Source organism: Phoenix dactylifera, chromosome 3, assembly GCF_051530095.1.
Source record: "Phoenix dactylifera cultivar Ajwa chromosome 3, Ajwa_hap1_PhDact_Kaust_v1.1, whole genome shotgun sequence".
NCBI lineage: Eukaryota > Viridiplantae > Streptophyta > Magnoliopsida > Arecales > Arecaceae > Phoenix > Phoenix dactylifera.
The window spans coordinates 16,950,883-16,974,241 of NC_143192.1; the positions used below are offsets into that span (position 1 = coordinate 16,950,883).

Here is a 23,359-nt window from a genome sequence, read left to right on the forward strand (position 1 = left end):
AACCGAACACTCTCCTCTCTTGGCCTCCACCCCAACCGAGCTCTCCTCTCTCTTGTCAATGGCTCCCTTATATAGATCCCCAGCAAGCACGTGGATGGCTGGAATCACGGACTCGCCGGGAGGAGCGTGCGTTGCTGCATCACGGAAGAGGGACGCTGATCACGGAAGGATGCCATTCACGGACGCGGTGCTGGGAGCTGAAGCGGAAGGTGGGGACGCGGGCTTCCTTCTTCGGGTGCTGCTGGGAACTGAAGCGGAAGGTGGGCTGCTGGCACGCGGTGGGAGAAACGCGGACGACTGGAGCGGAAATGGTGCTGGGATTTCGGGATCACCGGATTGGAAGCGATGCTGGGAGCTGATGCGGAAGGAAGAAGCTGGATGCTGAAATCATCGGAAATCTGGGACGCTGGCAGCGATCGCGTTGATGGCTTGGAGGATTTGGAAGGCATGCGTTGCTGGCACGGGATTTTCAAATGGAGAAGGAAGATGGCAGGCGGGCGCAGGATCCGTGGAGGGTGCCGTGGGACCGCTGCTGGAAATGGATGATGGCGTGATCCGTGGGATGCTAGAGCGGCTGTGAGGCGCGATGCAGGGGCTCTCGAATCCGGAAGATGGGGACGCGGTGCGGGATCGCCGGGAGGAATGCTTCACGGATGGAAGAAGATCCATCTTCTTCTTTGGCCCACGGACGGTTGCGGAATCCGTGATGAACGCGGACGGGCGCTTGGATCTCACTTGACTGAATATGGGTCATGTGCCAGTTTCTGCAATGGAATTGGATTTTGGAAGAAGGTCTGGGACTTTCTTTGCCCTCCTGAGAGGGGAGCTGGGAGACACCAAGTTCCGTCCAATTAGTCATATAGATAAAAAAAATAGTGTGATATGAAATTTGGGAAATTCGTCGCAGGTCATCTGTTCTGACTGGAGGTCAATTGCAAGTCTTTCAAGTCATGGGTCACCCAGCACCTCATAGTTATGATATGGTCAAATTAGATTTGCCCAAAATTCTTTTCCAAAAACACAAAGAAATTGGACCCGATTCGGACCCGAACCCGACTCGGACCTGAACCCGATCTTCAACCGGGTCGAATCTCGGAAGAGCTCCTTCTGAAGTCAAATTTGTACTCAATGTGCATTTTATCTCTAATTTATGATAATCTGTGTCAAACCCAAATATAATATTAATCCAGTGAATTTATCATTATTGGTTTAGCAATAACACTAATTTTAGTGACATATAGGTCGCACTTTTGTGCTCTCATCAACGGGGATGAACACATAGTCTCCATATCCAGCTACCATCAAATTGCCGAAGCACCGCTCCGCTTCTCATCCATACTATGTCACAGGAGCTCACTGTTGTCCGCCCAGACAGATTCCATACCCTCCTATCCACCGCCACCCCTACCGGGACCAGCAAGGTCAGCACCCGCTCTGCAAACTGCTCACTAAACACCCGCCTAACAAGATCTGCATCCCATCTCCTCTCCTCCTGGACAAACAAGTCACTAATTGTGCGACCCTCCAGCCATCCATGGTCGATCAATGTGGGCCAGTCCTGCAATGCGCCCTCCAATAGCCACCGATCCTCCAGAATACTAATGGTCCGACCATCCCCAATCTCCCATCTGATCATCGGAAGCACCCCCGGAGCACGAGCACATATCTCTCTCCAAATGAAAGAGGACCCCGTCTAGCTTGGAAGGCTGCCGAGATGGTGGGTCCCCATACTTCACCCTCAGAAGAGAAGCCTAGAGACTCTCCGGCTCTAGAAGAAATCGAACTGCTAGCCTAGGGCCGGTGTCCCCATACTTGCACATTCAATTTCTATGTTTTTACACTCTTTTCTAAATTAAAATCATTTTTAGGCCCATAGCCTGATTCAATTTATGGTTTAGGCCCATTGCCCAATTTAGTTTTTGTTCAGGATTAATCAAATTTCTGGTTCATGTCTGATTCAACTTCTGGTTCAAGTTCGATTCAATTTTCTGATTCAGACCTAATTTAACCTCTGGTTTAGGTTTGATTCAGCTTCTAGTTCAAGTCTAATCTAATTCTAGTCCAGATCTAACTTAATTTCTGGTTCAGGTCTGACCCAATTTTTGGTTCAGATCCAATTACAGGATTATTTTATTCAGGCCCAGTGACATTGATAATTAGTTTACAATCAGACCCGTAGCCTAAGTATGCTTTTTTCTTTGGCTCGGCCAATGTCTAGTCTCGAGCCCAAATTAGTTTGGGTTTAAAAGGGACTGTGGCTCGAACCAAGCCCAGAGCTAATATTATTATTTTATTTCATTTATATTTATTTATTATTTTAAATTTCTATTTATTTATTGACTATTTAATTATGTTTTTCTTTTCTTTTCCTTCTTTTTCTTTTTCTTTTATTTTCTTTTCTGTTCCTTCCCGAAACTCCTTTCTTTTTTTTTGTAAAAAAATAGGAGGGGAGGGGGAGGGACCAGCCCACCCGCGTAGCAGCCCCCACTGGGACCTCCTTCCACCAGAGAATGTTCGATACAGGTCGCAGGTTTCGCGTGCCTTCCCAACCCATGGGCTCACCCTACTGGGCTCATCGCCTTCATGTGTGGGTACGTCACTCCAGCGCCACCTTGGTACAAGTGGAAGGAAAGCATAACCGCCAACGAGCCAGTCGGACGTGGGGCATCCGATCCCCTAATTTAATCGATGCCCGCGCATTTCGAACCCAGACAACTCGGGCGGAATTATCGCCCCCTTACGACCAGGCTACTACCCGGGTGGCTTCTCTCTCTTTTCTCCCTCTTCTCTTATCTTCTTCTCCTTTTCTTCTTTTCTTCACCATCTTCTCTTCTTCTTTTCCTTTTTCTTCTCCTCTACCTTTCCCTTCCCTTCTCTTCTTCTTCTCTTCTTCTTTTCCTTTTTCTTCTTCTCTGCCTTTCCCTTCCCTTCTTCCTTCCTCTTTCCTCTCATCATGTTCTTCTTTTCTCCTTTTTATCTCCCACCTCCTTCGGTGGAACAGGGTCCAAGAAGAGGGCCTGAGGTCGAGCCGGCGGCTCCCTCTCCCATTCCCACTGCGGTGGGGTAGATGATCCCTGGCTGCGGCCACGGCTGAGCTCCCAGCGCCGGATCCGCGGCCGAGGACCCCAGGTAAGCCCTTCTCCTTCCCTTCCTCTTCTTCTTCTTCTTTTCTTTTTTTTTTTATTTGACCTATCCTCTCGAATTAATTGGGAGGAGGAAATGCAGGGAAAAGGGAAAACGGGTCGAGAGGCTTACCTAGCTCCGAGGATGAGCTGCGATGACCCTCTCCAGCGGGACGCTGGAGGAAGGAGGGAGGGACACTGTGAGGGATGAGATGGGATTGGGAATTTCTCTCTCTTTTTTATTTTTTTATTTTTTAATAAGCTGATTTAGAAACCACTGCAATGCTCGCGGCGGTTGTGCGGGATCTGCGGCCACTCAAGAGACCGCGGAGTTGCCGCGGCGGGCCTTGGGCTAAAGTCGGCTGGGCCTGCCGGCATCAGCCCTTAAATTGGTATTGTTGTTAATAAATAATAATAAAAGTGCTACATTAATATTATATTTTTGGTGGATGCAGTTGATCGTAAATCAGAGTTAAGATGCGAATTTGGTACAAATTTGGATGATACATAACCCCGAACCTGATCATGCCGGAGCATAATTAATATGATCAATTACACTTGCACTCGAGCAACACTTGGCAGTCATTCGGAGGCACCACATAATGGATTCGCCAAGGGTTTTGTTTCATTATCCGAGAGGACCCAAAAGCCCGTGGGCTCACAGCAGCGGATCCGTCATCACGTTCCATCCGCGCCTCCCTGCATCATGTTCGTGTCCAACTCATCTCGTCCACGTCTGCCTCTCCCAAACTCCAGCTCGCGCGATCGTGAAGCATCCCAAACCGTCCACGAGTCCAAGCTTCATCCCCAGCAATCTTGCGCAGCCCCAGCATCCGCACGTCGTCCGCGTCCGCGACCATCTCGGCGACCTCCCCAACAGTCCGCGATCAGTTTCCTTCTCGGCATCTTGCAGATCGGCGACTCGTCCCAGCGTCGATCCCACGCAAGTCCAGCCTCTTCATCCGCCCGCGATCATCTCCACAGCTTCCGAGCCCGTGATCCCCTTCTTCCGAACCCGCATCAGACCTCCCCAGCCGTCTGCAAAGCATCCGCTCCACATTTGCCGCCTCCCACGCATGATCCGTGGCATCCGTTCTCAGCGCCGGATCCGTGACACGCTCCTCTTCCGCCAATCTCACGGCTCCCAGGCATATCAGCCGATCCTAGCTTCCGGATCAAGCAGCATCACCGCCCTGCCATTCGCCTCACCCACAGCGCCTCCCAGCAGCCCGCTTCTTCCTCCGTTCCAGCCGTCCGCAACGCACGATCCTCGGTGACGTTTCCTCCCCACGCGCGATCAGTGGAACCATCGATTCCATGGGCTCTGGGGCGATCTATATGAAGAGGGCCTTCTCGACTGGAAAGGGGATCCCTCATTTTGGAAAAACAGAGGCGCCGGGCTGCTGCAGTGGAAGAAAACAAGAAAGAAGAAAGGGAGAAGAGAGCTGCCGGCCTCTTGGTTTCAAACGAAAAAAAAAAAAGAAAGGAAACAGGGGATGCCCTGTTTTCGAAAATAAAAAGAATAAAAAAATAGAGAGTGAGAAAGGGAGGGATGTTGATGTTTGTAATGGCTTGCTAATTCCTTTAGCAAAGGGTGATGGATGAATCCTTGTCATGTTGCTTTCATCAAGTATACTCTAATCTTTTATTCTAATTGTTTTATATCTATTGGTATGTTTTGAATTCTTGAATATTTATTTATTTGATAGATCTTTTATGGTTTATATATGTATTGATGCATGGATTGTTTCGATTTTTGATTTGTCGTAGACGTAACCGGCACGATAAATACTTAGATGTTAAATTCATGTTTTCAGATTGTATACTCCATGATTAGAACTACTCTATCTTATTAATCTTTAATCAAGAATCACCGAGTTTATTTATTGAAAGTAATATTGTTAAAGAGGATTCCGGATCCCTAGCCTTCTCTATATTCTTGAACTTTGTTTAATTATCTATTAATCCTCTGCTTTTAACTTTTAAAAATCAACTGAAAATTACATCTAAAAATTACGCTAATAATCTTTAGATCATTCCCTGAGGAATCGACCTCGGACTCCCGAGTTATATTACTTGTGCAAATCTCCTGCACTTGGGAGAGCAGTTTTATTTTTGCACCAAGTTTTTGGCGCCGTTGCCGGGGAACGGCTGAGTTATTAGCATAATTTTAGATTTAATTTTTACCTTAGTAGTTAGTATTTTTCTCTTGAAAAAAAAAAAAAATTAAATTACATCTTTACTACTATTTTTAATTCCCTGCACAGTTTGCATCAAACTCTGATATCATAGAAATTAGCCGTCTGATTTGACTCAAATTTGGTCAACTAGTGGACGACACATTGTTGAATAATCTGAACGGTCTGATTGACATTCTGAGACTTTTAAGACCATTAGATTAATATAAAATCTTGCTGATTTCTGTTTTAAATTTTCTGCATTTATTTATTTTTTTTAGAATCAGAATTATATTGTTATTATATCTCATTAACCCTTGTTGCTAATTGAAAATTTAAGAAAAAAAAAACTTTAAGAAAAGATCAAGGGTGATTATTCAAAAATAAAAAAAAAGAAAAAAAACCTAAAATTTCAAATTTCAAATTTCAGAATTTAAATTTCAAACGTCAACTCATAAAATTTTAAAAAAAATAATTAATTTGCTTGATCACCTATTCAATGAAATTTAATGTCATGTCATAAAATATTAAAAAAAAAAAATCTCTTGATTGTTGCATATAGTATAAGGCGTCAGCATAAAATATTTTAAGGGCAGAACCCATTTAAAAAGATAAGGTCGGGATTTCATCACTCGTCCTTAGCCCAAAAATCACCCCAGTGCATAAATATCCTAAGCTTAACTAAAATCAACTAGACGTTGTCCCCTAAGGACATTCGAGCTCAATAGGACGAAGACCACCAAAAGTTGCACCAATTTCGCTCTGTGGCTTAGTTGATGTCTAGGCAAGCTTTGTCCCTATAAGGGAGACAGTTCATCTGTTCGAGGCAAGTGGATTTTAAGTGGGACCTTTGCGAACGCATCGTGACCCCTCCACTTACCTGGGAGCTTACCTGGTCAACTCGGTTCATTAGACCGGATTGGAGGCTTAGGTGCCCTCTTCAAACCAGTTAGGAGCTGTCTAGAAATTTAAGAAAAATATTAGAAATTGAGGTGTAATGTTTTGTTGCATGTTTGATTGTGAATAGATTTTTGTTTTAGGGTGTCGTTTTAGGTTATCTTTAGTTGGTACTTATAATTTAAAAAAAAAAAGAAAAAAAGAGAGGGAAAGATTTTGCATGCTAAAGTGGAATAGGGACGACACTGGTCGATTAAGTCGTACAACTTTAGATCATCCCTTAGGACATACCCCTGAAATTCCTTCTCAATATCTCACACCTTGTGAGATGGCTGATTTAAATGAAGATGCGGGGAGTCAACACAATCGAGAACGAGAACCCCATGTTATGACTCTAAGACAATACCTACAACTGGCTAGGACTAGTCAGCCTTCATGCATAATTTTTCCTGATAATGTAGGACATTTTGACATCAAACCAGGGGTAATCCAATTGCTGCCCAAGTTTCATGGGTTAGAGTCCGAAAGTCCGTATCTTCATTTAAAGGATTTTGAAGAATTGAGCATTACATTTAGAGTGCCAAATGTCACCGAGGATGTCCTCAAGTTGACATTGTTTCCTTTCTCTCTAAAGGATAAGGCCAAAACATGGCTAAACTCTTTGCGACCTAGATCAATAAGAAATTGGCAAGATATGCAGAGAGAATTTTTAAAGAAGTTCTTCCCCACACAAAGGACCAACTTTTTGAAAAGACATATCAGCAATTTCCAACAAAAAGATAATGAAACATTTTATGAATGTTGGAAAAGATTTAAAGACCTTCTTCTCTCATGCCCTCATCACGGATTCGAAACTTGGAGAACCATTAGCTTCTTTTATGAAGGTTTATCTCCACAGTTGAAACAGTTTGTAGAGACCATGTGCAATGGTAGATTTTTAGAAAAACAACTTGATGAGGCATGGGAGTATTTGGATTCCCTTGCTGAGACTGCCCAACTTTGGGATAACGGGGATAGAAACAACAAGTCTTTGCTTAAGCCTACTAGCTCTGTACAGGGAGGCCTTTACAACCTCAGAACTGAGGATGATCTTCATGCTAAAATGGCAGCCCTCACTAGGAAGGTAGAAGAAATTGAGCTTAGGAAGGCTGAGCCTATCAAAACTATAGAGGTTAGAAACGAGTGTTGTGGTATCTGCGATATGTTGGGTCATACCACTACAGATTGCCCCACCATACCGGCATTCAAAGAAGTCTTGCACGATCAAGCAAATGCTATGAACTCCTACCAAAAGCCTTATAACGATCCATACTCGAATACCTATAACCCTGGTTGGAAGAATCATCCAAACTTTAGGTAGAGAAATGATCATCCTCAACAGTCATACCATTCAGCTCCTCCACCTGCACATCCTACTTTTGCATCACCACCCTCTCAAAAGCCAAATATCGAGGATACCTTGCAATCCATACAAACTTTTCTACAAGGTCAAGCTAATATCAATGCTCAAAATACTCGAAATTTTGAAGACATAAGGAACCAATTGTCAATGTTGACTACCGTCCTAAGTACCCAAGAGAAGGGTAAGCTTCCAGCTCAACCCCAACCTAACCCACAAGTGCACAGTAGTAATAATACGGCTCCTTCTAGTTCGCATACAGAGCATGCAAAGAGCATCATGACTTTGCGTAATGGGAAAGTCATTGATCAAACCGTCCCATTGAGACCGCAGGTCACTTCTAATTCTGATGCTCCCAAAGTTGATGAAAGAGACAAAGAAGAAGTTGAGATCCCAACTTCTACTAAGAAAGTTGAATGTCCTTTTCCTCCACCTTTTCCACAACGGTTAAAGCCGTTGCAAAAGCTCGAACCTAATTCTGAAATTCTTGAGCTTTTTAAACAAGTAAAGATCAACATACCTCTTCTTGATGCAATCAAACAAGTACCCTCATATGCCAAATTTTTGAAGGACTTGTGTACTGTCAAACGCCGATTAAATGTTAAGAAGAAGGCATTTTTAACTGAAAATGTGAGTGCTATATTGCAGCACAACATTCTCCCTAAATATAAAGATCCAGGTTGCCCAACCATCTCATGCATCATAGGTGACTTTAGGATAGAGCGAGCATTGTTAGATTTAGGGGCGAGTGTGAATTTATTACCATATTCTGTATATGAGCAACTTGGTTTAGGTGAGTTGAAGCCAACCTCCGTCACTTTGCAATTAGCTGACAGGTCAGTTAAAATTTCAAGGGGGATTATCGAGGATGTATTAGTCCAAGTAGACAAGTTCTACTTTCCTGTCGATTTTATTGTATTGGACACACATCCGGCTTCGAATTCACAGTCTCAGATTCCGGTCATTTTAGGACGTCCATTCCTTGCAACTTCTAATGCATTGATTAATTGTAGGAATGGCGTCATGAAACTTTCTTTTGGTAACATGACCTTAGAATTGAACATTTTTAATGTGTGCAAACAACCCAATGATCCCGAAGAGAGTAAGGAGGTTGATTGGGTTGAAACCATCGCAGAAGATTATTTGTTAGCTAAAGCAATTAACGACCCATTCAATGATAGCTTAATTGATTGGTGTCCTAATGGAACCGATGATGATGATTTGTCAGTCACACCTATTGTGGATAATCTGGATATCAAGATGGTCAATGGGTGGAGACCAAAAGTACGAGAATTTGAGAGGTTGTCGCCTCGAGAGGTGAAAATAGTACTATCCCATGAGCAAGCACCCAAGCTCGAATTGAAACCCTTACCGAAGGAACTCAAGTATGCCTTTCTTGGACCCGAGGACACTTACCCTATAATTATCTCGTCTGATCTTAATCATGACCAAGAAAGAAAATTACTTGGTGTTCTAAAGAATCATAAAGGAGCCTTAGGGTGGTCTATTGCCGATTTGAAGGGAATTAGCCCCTTAATTTGCACGCACCGGATATATTTGGAGGACAATGCCAAAACCACAAGGCAAATGCAACGAAGGTTAAATCCTACAATGAGAGATGTGGTTAAGGCAGAAGTCCTCAAGTTGCTTGACGTGGGTATTATTTACCCAATTTCTGACAGCAAGTGGGTAAGCCCTACTCAAGTCGTTCCTAAGAAATCGGGTTTGATGGTAGTAGAAAATGAACAAGGTGAACTAGTTCCAACTCGTGTCCCGACGAGTTGGCGCATGTGTGTTGACTACCGAAAACTGAATTTGGTCACACGAAAGGATCACTTTCCTCTACCCTTCCTAGACCAAGTATTGGAAAGGGTTGCAGGGCATGATTTCTATTATTTTCTCGATGGCTATTCGGGATATTATCAAATTGAAATTTCACCGGAAGATCAAGAGAAGACTACCTTTACTTGTCCTTTTGGCACATTTGCTTTCCGATGAATGCCATTCGGGTTGTGTAATGCACCTGCAACATTCCAAAGATGCATGCTCAGCATCTTTGAAGACATGAACGAGAAATTTTGGAAGTGTTCATGGACGACTTCTCCGTTTTTGGCGACACATTTGATGATTGCCTGTCACATTTACAAGCTGTCTTAGCTCGATGTATGGAAAAGAATTTGATACTGAATTGGAAGAAATGCCACTTCATGGTGCCAAAGGGAATTGTCTTAGGACATATTGTTTCATCGAAGGGCATGGAAGTAGATAGAGCTAAGACTGATTTAATTGCTAAGCTACCTGCACCCAAGACGGTTAGAGATGTTAGATCATTTTTAGGTCATGCCGGATTTTATAGGAGGTTCATCAAGGACTTTAGTGTCGTAGCTCGACCATTATGTAACCTCCTATCCCTTGATACATCGTTCAATTGGACTGAAACTTGCCAAGATGCATTCGAGAAGTTAAAGTCTATGCTTAGCACTGCACCCATCGTTCGACCACCCGATTGGTCATTACCTTTTGAGATTATGTGCGACGCTAGCGACTATGCGATAGGAGCTGTCCTAGGACAACACAAGGATAATAAGCCATATGTCATTTACTATGCAAGCAAAACCTTAAACGATGCTCAAATGAATTACACTACCACCGAGAAGAAATTGCTTGCAGTAGTATTTGCCTTAGATAAATTTCGCTTTTATATCCTTGGTGCTCCTATTGTTATCTTCACGGACCATGCGGCACTAAAATATTTGTTGGATAAGAAAGAAGCCAAACCACGCTTAATACGATGGATACTTCTACTCCAAGAATTTGATATCACTATCAAAGATAAAAAAGGAGTAGAGAATGTGGTTGCTGACCATTTATCACGATTAGTTTTTCATGATTCAGTGCCACAGTTTTCCATCAAGGACTCATTCCCTGAAGAGCAGTTGTTTGCACTTTCTAGTATACCATGGTATGCAAATATTGTAAATTTTCTTGTTACAAGCCGGATGCTGGAGCATTGGGGGTCGACAGATAGAAAATTTTTCTTGCGCGAAGTAAAGAATTATTACTATGACGAACCCTATTTGTTTAAATATTACAATGATCAAATCTTTAGACGATGCATACCGGATCATGATATACAAAGCGTACTTTCTTTCTGCCACACTGATGCTTGCGGTGGACACTTTGCCTCTAAGAAAACTGTTGCAAAGGTCTTGCAATGTGGTTTCTATTGGCCTACTATGTTCAAAGATGCCCACGAGTTCTGCAGAACATGTGATCCATGTCAACGTATTGGAAGTCTAACTCGTAGGCAAATGATGCCTCTTCAACCCATTACTATTATCGAAAGTTTCGATTGTTGGGGCATCGATTTTATGGGCCCATTCCCACCATCTTTTGGATATGAGTACATTTTAGTCGGTGTCGAATATGTGTCCAAATGGGTAGAAGCTGTTGCTTGTAAGACCAATGATCACAAACCTGTCCTGAAGTTTTTAAAAGAAAATATTTTTTCACGATTTGGGATGCCTAAAATCATAATTAGTGACGGTGGAAAACACTTTTGTAATAAGCCTTTCGAAACCTTATTGAAAAAATATGGTGTCACCCATAGAATTGCTACCCCATATCATCCGCAAACCAGTGGCCAGGTAGAGTTAGCCAATCGAGAGATCAAACGTATTTTAGAGAAAACGGTGAACCCATCACGGAAAGATTGGTCCTTGAAACTATCAGATGCATTATGGGCTTATCGTACCGCATACAAAACCAATCTTGGCATGTCTCCCTACCGGCTAGTCTACGGAAAAGCGTGTCATTTGCCTGTAGAAATAGAACATAAATCGTATTGGGCAATTAGAAAATTGAATTTTGATTTACAAGATGCCGGTCTAGCTAGAAAATTGCAATTAAACGAGCTTAATGAGATTCGCAGAGATGCTTATGACAATGCTAAAATTTGCAAAGAACGAATGAAGATCTTACATGATAAATCAATTTTAAAAAAATCTTTTGAACCTTTGCAAAAAGTTCTTTTATATGATTCCCGCTTACATCTGTTTCCTGGTAAGTTGCGATCGAGATGGACAGGTCCTTACATTATAAAAACTGTTTTTCCACATGGGGCGGTTGAGATTGAGAATCCACGGGATGGTAGAATTTTTAAGGTAAATGGACACAGACTTAAACCTTTTCTTGAGAATTTTGCAGATGAAGAAGACTCCTTTTTCTTGGGGGAGCCTTCTTATGACTGAACATGAAGGCAAAGGTATGTGTATATTAGTTAGGATTATTTTTCTAGTTTTGTAGGTTTTATTTTCTGGATATCAACAGCTCAAGGTATTCCTCTTCTCTCCAATGTTATTTTCTCTACTGTCTTTTATTATAATTTTCTTGTATCTATTACATTGAGGACAATGCAATGTTTAAGTTGGGGGGAGGGAAGTATTTTGCATAAAAAAATAAAAAAATAAAAAAAAAAGAGTTTTTGCATTCTTTTCTAAGCAAATGCACATGTATTTTCATATTGAGTTTGTGCAACTATTAAGGCAAGGAATACATGCGTACTATGACTGATTAGAGACCTATTATTAGATCCCCGCACATGTATTTAATGATTATAGGAAGGCCTCAGGAGTTCACATTTGTTTAATGTATTTTTATTAAGCTATATCTGTAAAAGAAGTACGAGTATCCTTGTCCGTACTATAAGGTTCTTGATTTGGTTTTCACATAAAGATCGAGGTTGAATACCCCGGCTAGATCATCTAAGTGCCTTATGTTCCGATCTTGGTTGACCTATAGTCATGTTGCAGTCACATTATATGGTTCAGTTTACCTTCTCTATTTTGAAAAAAAAAATAATTAAATAAATAAATAAATGAGGAGATGACAAGTCTAACCTCGTGGCGTAGTTTGGTTCGAGTAATTAAGCCCGAGGGGTGTTTACACCTAATGCCTTGAGCCAACTGGATCAAGAGTCATTGGCCGAAAACTCGCTACATGGACCTTGCTAGAGCCTAAGGGGGTTGGACTATTGTAATCACCATATGTGTTTCCAATATATATCTTAAAAAAAAAAAAAAAAGCATGAATAGGGTTGGTCGGGCTGAACCCAGTGACATGTGGTAATGGCTGGTTTGACTCCATTGTATTGGACCTTTGTGTACTTTGGATATTTAGTTGGGATTGATAGCTCTTTCTTTACATACGAACCATTCTTGACGAATGTAGACAACATGTGATATTCTGAAAATTTGATAGATCAGGTTCTAATAAACTGTAGTAAACACTTGCGAACTTGAGTAGTGCACCTAAAATTCAAGCGGTACTATGTTGTGGTGGAGGTATTAGTGCTCTAAGAAAGTCATTCTGTTTATGCATACTACACTTTAGTATTCCCCTTGCTTTGATAGTTGCCAAGCTTGAGAAAAATATATATATCACATGTGTATTGACTTAGATTTCATTGTATATCATTTTATGAATGATGTTTGTGGGTAACATTACTGCAAACCCTCACGAGACAACACTTGTCCACTAGGATAACCTAGGGGTTTAACGGCTTGTTGCACGTGTTAAGTGCAATCATAATTCCCTACGAAAGTGGGCATGTATCTTTGTTTTGTATCTTTAGCTTCAATAAAAAGTCATAGGTTTACCACACCTTTTGCGCTCTCATTTTATCGTTTGCTCGTTAATTGCTAGAGACTAGCAATAAGCCAGTTGGGGGGTGTGATGAGAGCACAAAAGTGCGATCTACACATCACTTAAATTGGTATTGTTGTTAATAAATAATAATAAAAGTGCTACATTAATATTATATTTTTGGTGGATGCAGTTGATCGTAAATCAGAGTTAAGATGCGAATTTGGTACAAATTTGGATGATACATAACCCCGAACCTGATCATGCCGGAGCATAATTAATATGATCAATTACACTTGCACTCGAGCAACACTTGGCAGTCATTCGGAGGCACCACATAATGGATTCGCCAAGGGTTTTGTTTCATTATCCGAGAGGACCCAAAAGCCCGTGGGCTCACAGCAGCGGATCCGTCATCACGTTCCATCCGCGCCTCCCTGCATCATGTTCGTGTCCAACTCGTCTCGTCCACGTCTGCCTCTCCCAAACTCCAGCTCGCGCGATCGTGAAGCATCCCAAACCGTCCACGAGTCCAAGCTTCATCCCCAGCAATCTTGCGCAGCCCCAGCATCCGCACGTCGTCCGCGTCCGCGACCATCTCGACGACCTCCCCAACAGTCCGCGATCAGTTTCCTTCTCGGCATCTTGCAGATCGGCGACTCGTCCCAGCGTCGATCCCACGCAAGTCCAGCCTCTTCATCCGCCCGCGATCATCTCCACAGCTTCCGAGCCCGTGATCCCCTTCTTCCGAACCCGCATCAGACCTCCCCAGCCGTCTGCAAAGCATCCGCTCCACATTTGCCGCCTCCCACGCATGATCCGTGGCATCCGTTCTCAGCGCCGGATCCGTGACACGCTCCTCTTCCGCCAATCTCACGGCTCCCAGGCATATCAGCCGATCCTAGCTTCCGAATCAAGCAGCATCACCGCCCTGCCATTCGCCTCACCCACAGCGCCTCCCAGCAGCCCGCTTCTTCCTCCGTTCCAGCCGTCCGCAACGCACGATCCTCGGTGACGTTTCCTCCCCACGCGCGATCAGTGGAACCATCGATTCCATGGGCTCTGGGGCGATCTATATGAAGAGGGCCTTCTCGACTGGAAAGGGGATCCCTCATTTTGGAAAAACAGAGGCGCCGGGCTGCTGCAGTGGAAGAAAACAAGAAAGAAGAAAGGGAGAAGAGAGCTGCCGGCCTCTTGGTTTCAAACGAAAAAAAAAAAAGAAAGGAAACAGGGGATGCCCTATTTCCGAAAATAAAAAGAAGAAAAAAATAGAGAGTGAGAAAGGGAGGGATGTTGATGTTTGTAATGGCTTGCTAATTCCTTTGGCAAAGGGTGATGGATGAATCCTTGTCATGTTGCTTTCATCAAGTATACTCTAATCTTTTATTCTAATTGTTTTATATCTATTGGTATGTTTTGAATTCTTGAATATTTATTTATTTGATAGATCTTTTATGGTTTATATATGTATTGATGCATGGATTGTTTCGATTTTTGATTTGTCGTAGACGTAACCGGCACGATAAATACTTAGATGTTGAATTCATGTTTTCAGATTGTATACTCCATGATTAGAACTACTCTATCTTATTAATCTTTAATCAAGAATCACCGAGTTTATTTATTGAAAGTAATATTGTTAAGGAGGATTCCGGATCCCTAGCCTTCTCTATATTCTTGAACTTTGTTTAATTATCTATTAATCCTCTGCTTTTAACTTTTAAAAATCAACTGAAAATTACATCTAAAAATTACGCTAATAATCTTTAGAACGTTCCCTGAGGAATCGACCTCGGACTCCCGAGTTATATTACTTGTGCGAATCTCCTGCACTTGGGAGAGCAGTTTTATTTTTGCACCATCCAGCTTATGTTTGAAACTTCCATTGAGCTGGCTTTGGCTTTGGCTTTGGCTTTGCCCTCAGCTTTTCCAGAACCATCCTGAAGAAACAAGCCTGTGAAGTAGCAACCTAGATGAAGGAAGAGGGAGAAGGATGATAGCTTCAGGGTTTTCAGACTCCACTTAACGAGCAGAAGGATGATCGCCCTTGGCTGACATTGACAAGAAGAAAACAGAGGGTATTCCATCCCAACCGTCCAAATACTACAACTGGCCAGTTTCTCCGGTGGGCCGTTGTACCTTTACGCGTATCTCACCGAGTCTCCAACGGTCATCCCAATTCTCCGAGTCAGAATCGAAGTCCTCCTTTTCCTTCTTATATATATAGAGAGAGAGAGTGCCGAGAGCAGCGAAGCAATCATCCTTCTCTCCCTAGGCTCAAGACGAACAATCCTTGGCTTCTTGAAAGGTAAAGAATTCTACTCTTCTCATCGTCTCCTTCTCCACTTTATGATTCTTGTCTCTTTAAATTACTAGGCTCTCTTTCTTGAAAGGTAAAGAAATCTACTCTTCTCATCGTCTCTGGCACGCCCCAAGCCCAAGGCGCGACAGACGCCGCACGCCCGCACGGCGGGCCGCATAGGCGTGCAAGGCATCGGATCATATCAAAGCAAATACAGATATTCAAAACTGACATAATTATTTAAATTTATTCAAAAGCAGTTTTACAAAATTTCAAAATAGCATATGCCAACATAATTCAAATGTTCAAACTAATCTAACTAAAATGCCAATAACTGAAGAAATCATCGAAAAATCTAACGCACTCCCCAATCCCGTGCGATCAAGTCTCCGGATCTGAAAAACAGAGAAAATAAAATAGTGAGCTATACTAGCCTAGTAAGCACCAAAATACCCCAAAGTGGGGTCAGAGCATATCAGATCAAAATATAGAAAAATGTCTGGAATAAATCAGAAATAACATCGTTTTACTGTTTTCAAAACTTATTATCATTTTTCCAAAAATCTGATACCAAAATCTCAACATAATAGGCTACGGCCACGTAACCCAGTGGCATGGGTCGCACAAGGTACCAAATCCACTATATTTATCCATCGATGGCGGCCGGTGTTGCACAAAAGTGCCAAATCCACTATATTTATCCACCAATGGCAGCCGATGTCCAGAAACCACTATTTTAATCACCGGTGGCGCGGTGTCGAAATCGGTTCCTCACAGATTACAAAGTCGACAGGTGCAACGTATAATCCCCATTGGCGGGGCCAGAACAGAGCAGAACAGATCATAGCCATACTGAGAATGCATACATACAGAAAGATAGATTTCATAAATTATCCAGTCATATTTTGCGGATTTCAGAGCATATAACAAAATTTTCAAATGAAATTTAACATGCCAAACCCATTTTACTAAATACAAAACATATTTTGAAATTAATCCACTAATAATTATTTTACCAAATAATTTCGAAAATGCACTTTGAAGCATTAAGTTACTTACCTCTTCTCGCTTAATCCCTACTTCAGATAGGCGGATCAGGTTCACCTGTTTAAATTTAATTAATTCCTTGTTAATTTCAGAATTAAGCAAAATCCAAAAATAATACTATTGGACACGGCTCAACAGGATCCAGAGTTGGCCCATAATGGGCATGGCCCGATAGGGCCCATATCGGACACGGCCCAATGGGCCCGCATAGACCCGGCCAAATAGGGCCCCCAAAGTTGGTCTCTAATGGATTATTTATGTAATACAATTCATTTCAGAGACTAATACTTAATTATAGGGTACTGTTCTATAATAAAACTTTACTGAAGGGACCAATCAAATATATCTGGCGATCCTTATGTAATAATCTTTCTTATAGGGACCAAACATAAATTACAGAATACCCTTTTGTGAAATAATATATTGTCAAGGGCTTATCTGCAAAATTTCATTTATTGGCTAAACGGGTTCGAGTTTCGGGTTTCGGGTCTGAACTGAATTTCGGATTTCGGGTCTGGACTGGGTTTCATCTCTTTTTTTTTGTTTTCAGGTTCCAACTGGGCCCAAGTTGGGCCCACAGTGAACTGGCCCTTGGCCCAGTTTGGCCCACATGGGCCTTCTTCTTCCCCAACGCCCCCCCCCCCTCCATGGCAGGGGAAAACCGAGAGGGAGAGCGGAAGAGGAAGGGGGTGGCGGGCCACCCCTCGGTCGACGGCCAGCTGGCCGCCATGGCGGCTGGCGGCCGTTGCGGTGGCCAACAGGGAGGAAGAGACAGAGAGTGGTCTCGGTTCATGGGGCCAAAACAGAGGGAGGAAAGCATGCATCGGCTAAGATCGAAGAGCACAAGAGGAGGGAGGCTCACCGGCGGTTGACGGAGGTGGCAGATCTCGGCCGAGGGAGGCTCGATCCGGTGTCAAGCGGCAGCGGCGATGTTTGAAACCGAGAGGATGGATCTCGGAACAGGGAATGGCCGTGAGGGGGATCCGGATGGCGCTCGGTCGGGAAGGCACGCCGGTCACCAAGAAGAGGAGGAGGAGGGAAGGAGGGAAGAGGAGGAGGAGCTCGGAGGTGCCCTAGGGAGGAGGGCTTGGGGGGTTTTTATCACCCCCTCGTGATGGCTCTCCGCCGCGAAGATCGCGGCGGCCGAGGGAAATCCGCGGCCGCGGTTCGGCCGCGGATTAGCTGGAGGGGGGGTGCCGCGAGACTTGCGGCATCCTCGCCCCGACCGTCTCCGGAAGAGCCGGAGAGGATCGCAATCGCGATCCTTTGTTCCAGTCTTCCCAAAAGAGGGAACGGGACTGAAGTCGGCAGGGGCTGCCGACTTCAACCCGTGTCTCACATTCTCTCCCCCTTAGAAAAATTTCGTCCTCGAAATTTAACATACTTTAGCTTGCAAAAAGGCTCGGATATTTTTCCTTCATCTCGTCCTCCAGTTCCCATATAGCCTCACTTTCTGAGTGATTGTTCCACTAGATCTTAACATAAGAAATTATGCACCTCCTCAACACATGTTCCTTTCTATCAACCACACGTACAGGCTGCCTAACGTGCATAGCAGAGAACTCAAGGGAAAGTATAGGCACCACTACCTATGAAACTAAATTTAGTGTCTTCAAGGATCTAAAATTTTATCCGCTTTTCATGGCAGTTAATGGTAGCAAAGTGTGACGCTAACCAGTCCATACCAAGAATTATATCAAAGTCATACATATCTATAACTATCAAATCAGCAGGCAAGTCTCTACCTACTATCTGAACCAGACAAGTCTTGCAGACCTGATTACCAATCATCCCACTTCTGGCAGGGGTGTTAACATGTAAATCATACTCTAACGGCACGCAAAGTAGGTCATGTTTTCGCACAAATATCCATGACACAATGAATGTGCAGCACTAGAATCAAACAGTATATAAGCATAAATAGAAGCAACCGGTAGTGTATCTGACACCACAGTATTAGATGCCTGAGCATCCTGCTGAGTTAGTGCATAAATACGACCCTGTGTGTGCGGTCTCCCTCCTATCTGCTGCTTAGGAGAAAAAGACTGAGCAAACTGAATCGGAGCAGGAGAACCTTGCACTTGCTGGGTCCTTGTAGCTTGAGGCCTTTGATCTGATTGTAATACTTGCCGATTGCGAGGGCACTCTGCTATCTTATGACCCTGTTGGCCACATCTGAAACATGCGCCAGATAATCGTCTACAGAGTTCTGTCTTATGGGCACCACCACATGCTTCACATTTAGACTGGTCTTGTTGAATAGTCTCTCCATAAGATCCCTGCTTTTCTGATTGCCCAGACCTATTACGAGATTTTGCCGTCCTACTAGAATTCTGTCCACTATGAGTATCATCATCTCTGCTCCTCTTCTTTTGTATTCTATCTTTTGAATCTTGTGTTTCCTTCCAGACAATTTCCATATTCTTGGCTCTGTCTACCAGGTCATCATAGTTGGTTGAGTGCACTACGGCCAAACCCCAATGTAATTGAGGCTTCAATCCTTCTTCAAATCTCCTCATCCGAGACTCTGCATCTATGACGAGGGTGGGAGCAAACCGAGCTAACCTGTCAAACTCTGCCTCATACTCATCCACGGTCATAGTTCCTTGAGAGAGATTTAGAAATTCTCTCTCTAGCTCCCTAAGGCGACTCGAAGGGAAATACTTGCAGTAGAAGGCTGTGCGAAACCTCTACCAGGTAAGTGCCTCCTGCTCGGGTGCCAATGTGCGCTCCACAGACATCCACCAATGATGAGCTCGGTCCTGAAGCATATAGGTGGCAAATTTGACTTTCTCTTCATCGGTGCACACCATTGCCCTGAAGGCTTTCTCCATTTCATCTATCCAAGCTTCGGCCTCTTAAGGACTAGCGGTGCCTTTAAAAGCCGAAGGTGCCATTCTTTTGAATTCTACTATACTCCTTCTTTGCTCAGGAGGAGCAACATCCTGCTGGACTGGTTGCTGAGGTTGTTGCCTCTGTTGGCGTGCTAACCCGACGACCTCCTCGATCAGTTCGAGCACCAGAGTTTGATTTCTAGCAACAGCTTCCGGAGTCATTGTTGATTGACCTTGGGGCCCTGAGCTTTGCGAAGCCTCGTCCGCTTGGTTAGCAGGGACCCTTCCCCGAGAGCCCCTAACCATCCGATTCAGGCTACAGACACGACGAGGCGGCATTCTAATTCAGTAAAAATATAAATGTCATAAAATCATCCAAACGGAATAATACGAAATTGTTAATAAAACAAATGAATATTATTCCCTTATCTGGTTCCTACCCATCTGTCAACCTTTCTGACGGATCCTAGGAATCCTAAAACTTAGGCTCAATATAATTGTTTCAGTTACAATCCCTAGTGATCTTAAACCTAAGCTCTGATACCACCAAATCTGTCACGCCCCGAGCCCAAGGCGCGGCAGACGCCGCACGCCCGCACGGCGGGCCGTACAGGCGTGCAAGGCATCAGATCATATCAAAGCAAATACATATGTTCAAAACTGACATAATTATTTAAATTTATTCAAAAGCAGTCTTACAAAATTTCAAAATAGCATATGCCAACATAATTCAAATGTCCAAACTAATCTAATTAAGATAACAATAACTGAAGAAATCATCAAAAAATCTAACGCACTCCCCAATCCCGTGCTATCAAGCCTCTGGATCTGAAAAACAGAGAAAATAAAATAATGAGCTACACTAGCCTAGTAAGCAACAAAATACCCCAAAGTGGGGTCAGAGCATATCAGATCAAAATACAGAAAAATGTCTGGAATAAATTATAAATAACATCGTTTTACTATTTTCAAAACTTATTATCATTTTTCCAAAAATCTGATACCAAAATCTCAACATAATAGGCTACGACCACGTAACCCAGTGACATGGGTCGCACAAGGTGCCAAATCCACTATATTTATCCACCGATGGCGGCTGGTGTTGCACAAAAGTGCCAAATCCACTATATTTATCCACCGATGGCAGCCGGTGTCCAGAAACCACTATTCTAATCATCGGTGGCGCGGTGTCAAAATCGGTTCCTCACAGATTACAAGTCAACAGGTGCAACGTATAATCCCCATTGGCGGGGCCAGAACAGAGCAGAACAGATCATAGCCATGCTGAGAATGCATACATATAGAAAAATAGATTTCATAAATTATCCAGTCATATTTTACGGATTTCAGAGCATATAACAAAATTTTCAAATGAAATTTAGCATGCCAGACACATTTTACTAAATACAAAACATATTTCAAAATTAATCCACTAATAATTATTTTACATAATAATTTCGAAAATGCACTTTGAAGCATTAAGTTACTTACCTCTTCTCGCTTAATCCCTACTTCAGATAGGTGGATCAGGTTCACCTGTTTAAATTTAATTAATTCTTTGTTAATTTTAGAATTAAGCAAAATCCAAAAATAATACTATTGGATACGGCTCAACAGGGTCCAGAGTTAGCCTATAATGGGCATGGCCCGATAGGGCCCATATCGGACATGGCCCAATGGGCCCGCATAGATCCGGCCAAATAGGGCCCCCAAAGTTGGTCTCTAATGGATTATTTATGTAATACAATTCATTGCAGAGACTAATATTCATTGCAGAGACTAATACTTAATTATAGGGTACTGTTCTATAATAAAACTTTATTGAAGGGACCAATCAAATATATTTGGGGATCCTTATGTAATAATCTTTCTTATAGGGACCAAACATAAATTACAAAATACCCTTTTGTGAAATAATATACTGTCAAGGGCTTATCTGCAAAATTTTATTTATTGGCTAAACGGGTTTGAATTTCGGATTTCGGATCTGAACTGGATTTCGGATTTCGGGTCTGAACTGGGTTTCATCTCCTTTTTTTTTGTTTTCAGGTTCTAACTGGGCCCAAGTTGGGCCCACAGTGAATTGGGCCTTGGCCCAGTTTGGCCCACATGGGCCTTCTTCTTCCCCAACGCCCCCCCCACAGCAGGGGAAAACCGAGAGGGAGAGCGGAAGAGGAAGGGGGTGGCGGGGTGGCCGGAGGCCACCTCTCAGTCGACGGCCAGCTGGCCGCCATGGCGGCTGGCGGCCGTTGCGGTGGCCAACAGGGAGGAAGAGACAGAGAGTGGTCTCGGTTCATGGGGCCAAAACAAGGGGAGGAAAGTATGCATCGGCTAAGATCGAAGAGCACAAGAGGAGGGAGGCTCACCGGCGGTCAACGGAGGTGGCAGATCTCGACCGAGGGAGGCTCGGTCCGGTGTCAAGCGGCAGCGGCGATGTTTGAAACCGAGAGGATGGATCTCGGAACAGGGGATGGCCGTGAGGGGGATCCGGACGGCGCTCGGTCGGGAAGGCACGCCGGTCACCAAGGAGTGGAGGAGGAGGGAAGGAGGGAAGAGGAGGAGGAGGGAAGGAGGTGCCCTAGGGAGGAGGGCTTGGGGGTTTTTTATCACCCCCCTCGTGATGGCTTTCCGCCGCGAAGATCGCGGCGGTCGAGGGAAATCCGCGGCCGCGGTTCGGCCGTGGATTAGCTGGAGGGGGGGGTGCCGCGAGACTTGCGGCATCCTCGCCCCGACCGTCTCCGGAAGAGCCGGAGAGGATCGCAATCGCGATCCTCTGTTCCGGTCTTCCCAAAAGAGGGAACGGGACTGAAGTCGGTCCGTGTCTCACAGTCTCCTTCTCCACTTTGTGATTCTTGTCTCTTTAATTTACTAGGCTCTCTTTCTTGAGCGTAGTTTCTGATCTCCAGAAACCCTACGTGTTGAGAAGATGGGTAAGAGGAAGACAAGGCCAAAGGGAGTTCCCAAGAAGCCCCAGCCTAAGCTGGACGTGAGCTTCACCTGCCCTTTCTGCAACCATGACAAGAGCATCGACTGCTCCATGTAAGTGACCTGTCTTGCAGCTCTCCTCATTCTTGGGTTCAGTTTAAATTAACATTGCGGAGGAACTTGGTATCTATATTGAAACTAGAAGAAGCTGATGGGTTTTCTTCGTCGCTCAGGGACATGAAACTGAAGACTAGGGAGGCCGCCTGCAAAGCAATCTATATCACCTCCATCAACCGTAAGTTAATCCTGATCACTTTTCTTCATTCGTTCATTGATCTCAACTACATGTATTGATCCGCATGTAATTCTAACATTATTTAATTTCTTGTCTTGATTTGATTGGCAGATTTAACAGAGCCCATCGATATGTATGTTCTCATGGCACAATTCTTTTCCAATGATTCTATTATCAATATATTCTCGAAGTTTTACTAATTTTTGCGGTGGTTTTGTGAATCTTGGCATGATAGATATAGTGAATGGCTCGATGAATGCGAACGGGTCAACGGCAGTGAAGATAACCCGAGAAAGAGGCCTCGCATTGCTTAAGTTCACAAGATTTCTATGTTGTCTCTGATGGAGCATTTGTCAATTATTGAAACAACCTCGTCTTCTTTTGGTTGATAAGCATGTAATTTTTTGATATTTTTTCTCTATTTGTCAGCAACTGGTAGAAGTGTTCGAGATGATCAATTTGGAATACAAAGTGGAAAAGATAGCAATAATTTAACTCAAGGAAATTGAATGTTGTTTCTGTTTGGAGTCAGATAATGTGACTGTGGAAATAGTAAAGTATGATAAATTAATATCCTTTTTATTTCTTTTTTTTTTTGGATGATTTTAACAGCATCCAAGAAGTTGGCAAATTTTATTGCAACATTGTTGTCGGATCAGCATGTTATCTGGGATCTAACTTTGGGATCAACTATATTTGCAAGAATTCAGAGTGACAT

At 43.5% G+C, this 23,359-nt stretch overlaps 1 long non-coding RNA gene and 1 other non-coding gene across 2 annotated transcripts; one reads left to right on the forward strand and one right to left on the reverse strand.

The window, feature by feature from the left end:
• Window positions 1-6,936: 6,936 nt before the first annotated feature.
• On the reverse strand, window positions 6,937-7,045 carry LOC120109431 (small nucleolar RNA R71). The gene has a single exon (XR_005510311.3). It is a non-coding gene; the product is annotated as a small nucleolar RNA R71 (small nucleolar RNA).
• A 15,562-nt stretch (window positions 7,046-22,607) lies between these two features.
• On the forward strand, window positions 22,608-22,962 carry LOC120107526 (uncharacterized). Its single transcript, XR_016400065.1, has 3 exons — window positions 22,608-22,641; window positions 22,753-22,774; window positions 22,877-22,962. It is a non-coding gene; the product is annotated as an uncharacterized LOC120107526 (long non-coding RNA).
• Window positions 22,963-23,359: the final 397 nt, after the last annotated feature.